The sequence below is a fragment of the Montipora capricornis genome, unplaced genomic scaffold (assembly GCF_036669925.1).
Source record: "Montipora capricornis isolate CH-2021 unplaced genomic scaffold, ASM3666992v2 scaffold_505, whole genome shotgun sequence".
Classification (NCBI taxonomy): domain Eukaryota; kingdom Metazoa; phylum Cnidaria; class Anthozoa; order Scleractinia; family Acroporidae; genus Montipora; species Montipora capricornis.
The window spans coordinates 80,001-87,500 of NW_027180245.1; the positions used below are offsets into that span (position 1 = coordinate 80,001).

The 7,500-nt window shown below is 39.1% G+C and overlaps 1 pseudogene; it reads right to left on the reverse strand.

The window, feature by feature from the left end:
* LOC138036831 (uncharacterized) overlaps positions 1 to 7,500 on the reverse strand; it is a 43,636-nt pseudogene that overhangs the window by 12,302 nt on the left and 23,834 nt on the right.

Here is a 7,500-nt window from a genome sequence, read left to right on the forward strand (position 1 = left end):
CTGATGTTCTTTTTTTGGTTATCATGTTGTGCCCCCATGTTACCGAATTTGGTGAGTCCTCGGCTTATTTTTAGGTAAAAAAAAAATCATACAACACAACAATACTGTCCTCAATTTTTACACGACTCGCACGAAAACCTACTAAGAACGCATTTGCAACTGCCGATCACTATAGACTTTGCAACTTAGTTATGCTTACCATTGGACACAGATTCGTTGTAACTATGAACTGTGTAAGTAGCCTCAAAGACGACAGCCGGCGTGCTTGAAGGCTCGATTACAAGCACCACTTTTAGGCTCTGGTTTTCGTGGGAGTAAAGTGTTACAATGCCAGATACGATTTCACCGCACATTCGTGTACTCGGTTTGCCATCTGCGTAGGTTCCATTTTGAATTTCCACGTAATTAAAAGTGCATGACCTGTTCCAGGACCAGGATAAAACCTTCAAGTGTTGAATCACTAAAGTGGCTTTTTCTCCTTTCTTCGCAGCGATCTGCCAGCTGTAATGTGGAAATGGGCATTGTTGGCTATATATGGAAAATGAGATAGTTCCATTCGTTCCATTCAAAAAGCGTTGCCTCGAATGCTCTAAAAAACAGAAGTAAATAAATAATTATTCCCTTTTAACAAACGAAATAATCTCAGATGCACGTAACAATAAGTAACTTTTAATAAGAAGCCCGAATACAATGATCTTCGCACTTGGCACGAGTTGAAACTGTACACCCATAACGATGAACAACTTAAGGAAAGAGCTTTTACCTGTTCTTAAGGTTGTTGGCTCTTCAAATCCGGTGCTCGCACAGTAACCATAGTTGCAATAGATTGATGATCTGGATAAATGATAAACGTAAAATCCACTGCAGTTGCGAACAGTGATGTATGCCCAGGCCTCACAGCATCCCCGCCTTCCCACGAAACACACTTTACGCATGACAGCACCATCCTCCACAGAGGGTGTCCTCCAGTAAGCCAGCCTGGATACGGAGCACCGCAATGACACATCTTGACGCAAGTGTCAGCCATTTGGTTTCCAGCCTCTCCGCCAAACCGGTACCAGCCAGACTTGTAATAATTGTGCTTGCAAGGATCAAACGTTAAACCGTCCAGTCTGTATATTGCTGCTCTACTGGAGTCATTGAGAAATTTGTAGTTTGAACATTCTGAAATAATTTACAAAGGAATTTTACTATGCTTATGGAATGACGGTAATACTGGTAGTATGGGTCTTGCTTTAATAAAATTTCAATTCCATGGTCTCGTTGGCTCAGAAGCCCAGCCAGCGAATCGAGATAACCCGCTGACTGATCGGCCACAATATCAAGAACTCCCAGCTGAAATCTTTGTGAACAGTATTCCTTCCGCTCTTTAACGTCCTCAAGTGTTAACCGTGATAGTTTTGGATAACAAAGCAAACGTGCTCTCTTCCAATTATTTCTAACTGTACAAAAAAAATGCGATAGAGGGACCACCTAGGACCTAGTTCTACATGTCCACGGGAAAAAAACGTTTCCTTGGTCGTTCAGAAGATGGTTTAAGTTAACCTTGGTAAATTAATAAAGAGATTTATTTTTCGATGTTGACTCACAAGGATACTCGGAAAGATCCCTAGTTAGAAACAAACCAACGATCTGTTGATTTGTAGTGTAAACGCTCTTCCGCAGAGCTGTAAGAGACTCGAGGAGAAAGGCTCCAGAAGCAGGCTAGCCCTGCAGAATACGAATTTGGTTGGGTGCCCAATAGGACTACTCCTTTTCAGATTCCATTAAGAAAACTACTCTATTATACGGTAAGATTATCGCAAAAAAACAAAAACAAAAAAAACAATATGAACATCAGTCACTTAAGGTGGCTCAAACCGGTTTCAACAATTTGGAGGGAATGTGTTATTAGAAAGATATACTCTACAACACTGTTTCACTTGATGGCAATGTATGGTACCATATAAAACACCAATGATTTCTTAACGAGATGCACATATTACACATATTAATCTGACGTCAAAAATTACCATGGCAACAAAAGAACCATCTAAAGACGCACTATATTGTGTGTTTAAGCGCTAATATGTAAAAAACGAACTCGGTGACCCCCATTTTTTACTACTGAAAAGTGATTAGCAGGCTAAGGCGAAACGCTCTGCAAAATAAAAAAAAATTATCTGGAGCGGATTCAGAGCCATCTTATTTTTTTTAAAACTGAGAAGGTGGCTATGAATCTGCTCCAGAGAAACTTTTTAAACTTTCAAGAGAGTTTTATCGTAGCGTGCTAATCACTGCTCAGCAATAACAAAATGGTGGTCACCGAGTCTGTTTTTGAGATATATGTGTTTTAAGACAAAATATAGGGTGTTTTTAGATGGATCTTTTGTTGCCATGGTAACCTATTACGTCACATTAATGAGTGCATCTTGTTAAGCATCTATTGGTGTTTCACGTAGCATCGTAACATTAACATTACGTGAAAAAGATTGGTAGATTCAATCCTTCCAAATAGTACAGTTTGTTGAAAATGTTAAAACTGGTTTGAGCCTCCTTAAATCGAAAATGCGTTCTTACCTGCTGCCCGTGGCAGGCCATTGCCGCAGTAACGTGAGTAACAGCCGGGTGGATCAAGGCGGTAAACATAAAACGCTCCACACTTGCGGACACTGATGTCCTTCGAAAAGTAGCAGCAGTCACTGACAAACAGGTGTTGAAAAAAACAGACCTTTCGCTGCACGATCCCTTCAGCCACTGTAGGATGCGTGCCATCGAGCCAGCCTGGTGAGTCTGTACTGCAGTGATATATCTTAGGACAAGAATCTGCCATTTGAGTCCCAGCTTCTCCGCTAAATCGATACCAACCAGACAACGCTGAATCGCACAGGTTACCAACGCTTCTGTTAACATAGGTCATTGCTCGGTTGGACTCATTGAGAAATTTGTAGTTGGAACATTCTGGGAGAGAATTTTAAATAGAAAACATTTTGAGGGCTTATTCTTATTCATTAATCAAACGAAGACAAGTATGAATCAACAAAACCTACTCTAATATCAAGGAAAATGGAAAAAAAACCAACAACCAACCACTGTCCTCTAATTAACGAATTATATATTTCACAGATCAAAGGTCAATCTCTTGCCCATACCAAAAAAAATAGTTCCTGGAACGGTTTGCAAAATATTTCTATTAATTTTTGGAATGGTTCAAACTTTTAAGCTATCTGTTTGAGATGACTATACTCTTTATTGATTTCATTGCAAATTCCCTTTGATTACCTCCGTACAGAATTATTTCCGAAAAGACAAAACAGCGAACGAAATACTTCGAGATAATCGACCTGAGTTTTCATACATGATTTTTTCCGATCCGACTTTTAGTGCTCAAGAGTATCTAAGACTCTGTTCTCATTTTCAACACTAATTACAAAAATAACAACGAAAAATACTGGTAAATCTCAGCTGTGTTGCCGGTAAAAATCCGTTCTCAGGTTGAATCTGGTTTTACCTACAGTCTGTGACAAAATTCGTTGGAAAAGTACACGACTATACAGATCTGAAGCTTTCGCAGCTCACTCTGCCCTCACAATGTTGTTTTAACACGACTTTCTGAGCCCATTTGCCAAAACAACATTGTGGGAGGGCAAGGTATTGTAAAGTGTTTCAACAATTTTGTGCGAGACTGTAGGTTAAATTGGTGATCCTCATTTTACCTAGGTTGAATACGCACTCAGATGAACTGAAGAAACTTTTTTTCGAAGCTGAAATTAAGCCCAGGGAATAACTGGGTCAGGTTAGGATTAGTTTGGGTTTTTATACATGGATATCAATTGACTTATTACAGGAAAGTAAATAATGATAAGAAATGTATTGGGTTGAGCATGTTCGTCGTTGTAGTGTAGTGGTGAATGCACAGGAATATAGATCTGGGGCAGGTTGCTCGAAGCCTGGTTAGCACTAACCGTTGGTTAAGAGGTATCAAGCCCAATAGGTTTGATAAGACCGATAAGTACATAGTGCAGATCTTTAATCCCTAATACTATATTGTAATGTTGAGAGTGGATAAGTGTGTGAATCCTTTAACCGATAACATAATGCGAAACATTAAGAAGAGATGCGTAAGACAGAGCTTGAGGGAAGTTATAGGTGTTTTTAATCCATTGGCGGGGGGGGGGGGGGGGGGTGGGGGGGAGGAGTTTGATAGCTGCCTTTAATTGGGTAGAGTGAATATTCAACCTAGGTAAAATGAGGATCACTAATTGAACCTAGGTAAAAATGGATTCAACCTGAACCCGGATTTAACCGACAACATCAGTCCTTCACCAACTTAAACCGAAGAGAGGCGTAAATGCTTATTAACTCCTTCATTAGTGAAAAAAAGAAGTGACAAATAACTAGTTATGATATTGGGTTTCCCTAACGGGGGTTGACACGCGCTGAAAAGCGAGCATTAAAAATTACATCGTGATCATTCTTGCTTTTAATCATCTTGACCACCTCAATGGTTACCTTTCCCCTAAACAATATCTGGGATGATGCTTGAGGTTAAACATCTCCAACAGTTATAACATCCAAGATAATCTGTAAAGTAACGGCGACACAGAGCAGTAGGCGATATATGTGTGTGATCTAGTGATCGATTAACTAGCAACATAGTTTTCAAGAATTTCCAATGAGATGTCTTTATTTTCCACTCAAAATATTAAAGTTAAAATACTTTCCTCAGTTAAAATATTTTTCTTAATCTTTGCATCAAATGCAAGAAAAAGTGAAAAAATCATTTGCAGTTTACCGGCAATGTCTCCAACTCGGTTGGTCGTGTTTTTACAAACCCTACTTGACTTGAAAAGCGTGTAGCTCGACTGGCAGAGTAGTTACTCTATAACAATCCACCACGAGCTTGTTTCTCGAAAGTCCCGAAACTTTACGGGTTATTTTCGGGTGTCACAGTTCTCTTTGTATCTCAAGAACGGATAGGATTTAAGTCGTCAAACTTCATGACAGCCATTTTTCTTTTTGTTACCTAGAAAACATGTTGAAAGATCGGCTTTCCAAAACAAGCTGTTGGCAGTTTCACAAATAGCTTTTCGGGACTTTGGAGAAATGGGCCCCAGATCAGTTTTCTGGAGTCTGCTTACCGTTGGACACAGTTTCATTGTAACTGGTAACTGTGTAAGAAGCTTGGAAGTAAATATCCCCAGTAACATTATATGCAAACAGCAACTCTAGGCTCTGATCAAAATGTGAATAAAGGGTTACTTTGTTTACTAGTTGACCACATATTCTTGAGCTCGGTTTGCCATTTTCGTGGATTCCATTTTCAATTTCCAGGTAAGGACAATTACTGCATGATAGGTCACACTGTGGGTAGCTGAAAAAGGTTTCGAGCATTAACCTGACTTGTTCTCCTTTATTTGCCAAGATCCTGACACAGTATGTTGGGAGGGTGGATGCAAACACATATTGATGGAAAGTTATGACCCCACTCGTTCCTTTATGAATTCTGCACACTGAATATGAACACAACAAAGAAGTCAATATCTTCGGGGAAATGTATATAGAATCAGCAAATACGTTACTATAGCAGGGCTTGATGGCCAACCAGGCCACTTTCCTTTAATTCTTAGTCGCCAAGGACGTAATTAAGTGGCACTGGATTTCCATTATAGTTGTATTAACATGAATGCAAGTTTCATCGAATTTAACGGAGCGTTAAAGTGGTACTATGATCAAAAAATAATTTCCTTTTTTTCTTCAGATTTTGAAAGCGTGTTCGCCTAACACCTAACTGGCAAAATTTTGCGCTTTGAGTTTTATCCAAGGCTGTTTGTTTTGAGTGTAAGTTTTGGATTTCACGGTCCGCCATTACTCACGTTCAAAACTGGTCGATTGGACCTCGGAGGGTTGGATCTAGAGAAAATGACGTCATTTACTCACTAGCTTAAAATTTCAGCGTGTAAACGCAATTTATTATACATGCAAAACACGGGTTAAAAGTCTGAAAGCCTGAAACTCCCGTGCTGCATATTAATTTGGCCGCGTACACACGCATTGCATTCTTAAACCAGTGAGTCTTTGACGTCATTTTCTCCTCGACCCAGCTCTCTCAAGATTTTAAAGTTAGTAATGGCGGACCAATAAATAAGAAAATTCCAGTTAAAATAAACAGATGTCTTTTTAAAATCAGAACTTAAAACTTGGGTCAGTTAGTGTTTAGTTAACATAGTTTTGAAATCAAAAGGAAAAAAGGATTTTGTTTTTTGGTCGTAGTACCACTTTAACTAACATTAACACTCAAAAGTTATACTGCAGTAAGGAGCGAATGACACTTTTCAGAATTTTAAGTTGGCTGAATCCTCTAGATGCCTCCTTTCTTATTCCGTGATTTTTCGTCGGCGGCTGTTCATAACTTCCCATCTTAATTATTGCTCTCTCCCTTCCCAGCACAATAAACATTCCAGACTGTGAAAGTGACATCTCGTGCTACGAAAACGCCGGTAAAATACAGGGTGCGTGTTGGCGCAGAAGTGACAGCACTCGCCTTTCACCACTGAGACCCGGGTTCGATTCCCAGACTTGGCGTCATATGTGGGTTGAGTTTGTTGGTTTAAACTTTTCTCCGGTTACTTCGGCTTTCCTCTTTCCTCAAAAACCAACTGTTGATTTGCGTTAACTTGTTGATTTCAGTTTACAGTGCCTGTATTTTCACGACAGCCGTTGTCTCGCTGAACATTCCCGAAAGTGGTTTGTTTGAAGACTTCTGTGAACTTCGTTAAGCGACTTCAAAATGATCCGTGTTTTCACGGGTAAGATTAAATAAGGAGACAGATAGCACGTGCCAATACAATAATAAAAATAATAAAGACAGCACGCCTAAAGTATTTCCGATTTGAAAAACGACAAGCGCCTCCGCATTGGCCGAAAGTAATAGTTTCTACTTTTTTCAAACGAATAAACATATTCTATCCTTAGATACAGTTAGGGTAATCATATCAAGACAAAATTTGGCGAGGGTATTAAGTACCAATCATAGATTTCTCACATCACATTTTCCTCCAAAATAACGTTACCATGGCAACAATATAAGGTATTTCTTTGAGCTTTAAAATCAAGATATATTGTCTTTTTAAAAAAAAAAAACGGGATGGTGAAATCTTTCCATTCAGCGTTACCAGATAATGTTAGAGATTCTCTCTAAAATATTTAAAATTCAACAAAATCTGTAGGTCAGGTTTTCAGAAAAGTAAGTTTTTGTTTAAATGTGTCTATTTTTATTTTATTTTTTTTTAACCTACAAAATTTTTTTTTAAATTTGAAAAACGGTTTAAATTAATCTAAGCTAACATGCAAAAAATGAAAACTAGATCCTCCGTGAGGGTACACTGGGTTGCCTGTGGTACGTGCAGCGTTCCTGGCAATTTTTTTCAAGTTGGGGGGTCATTAAGATCATTTGAGGGGTCATCCAGAAGTCATGCCAGCAGAGGCCCTCACAGGTCCTCACACGTTCGTACGCCGAAA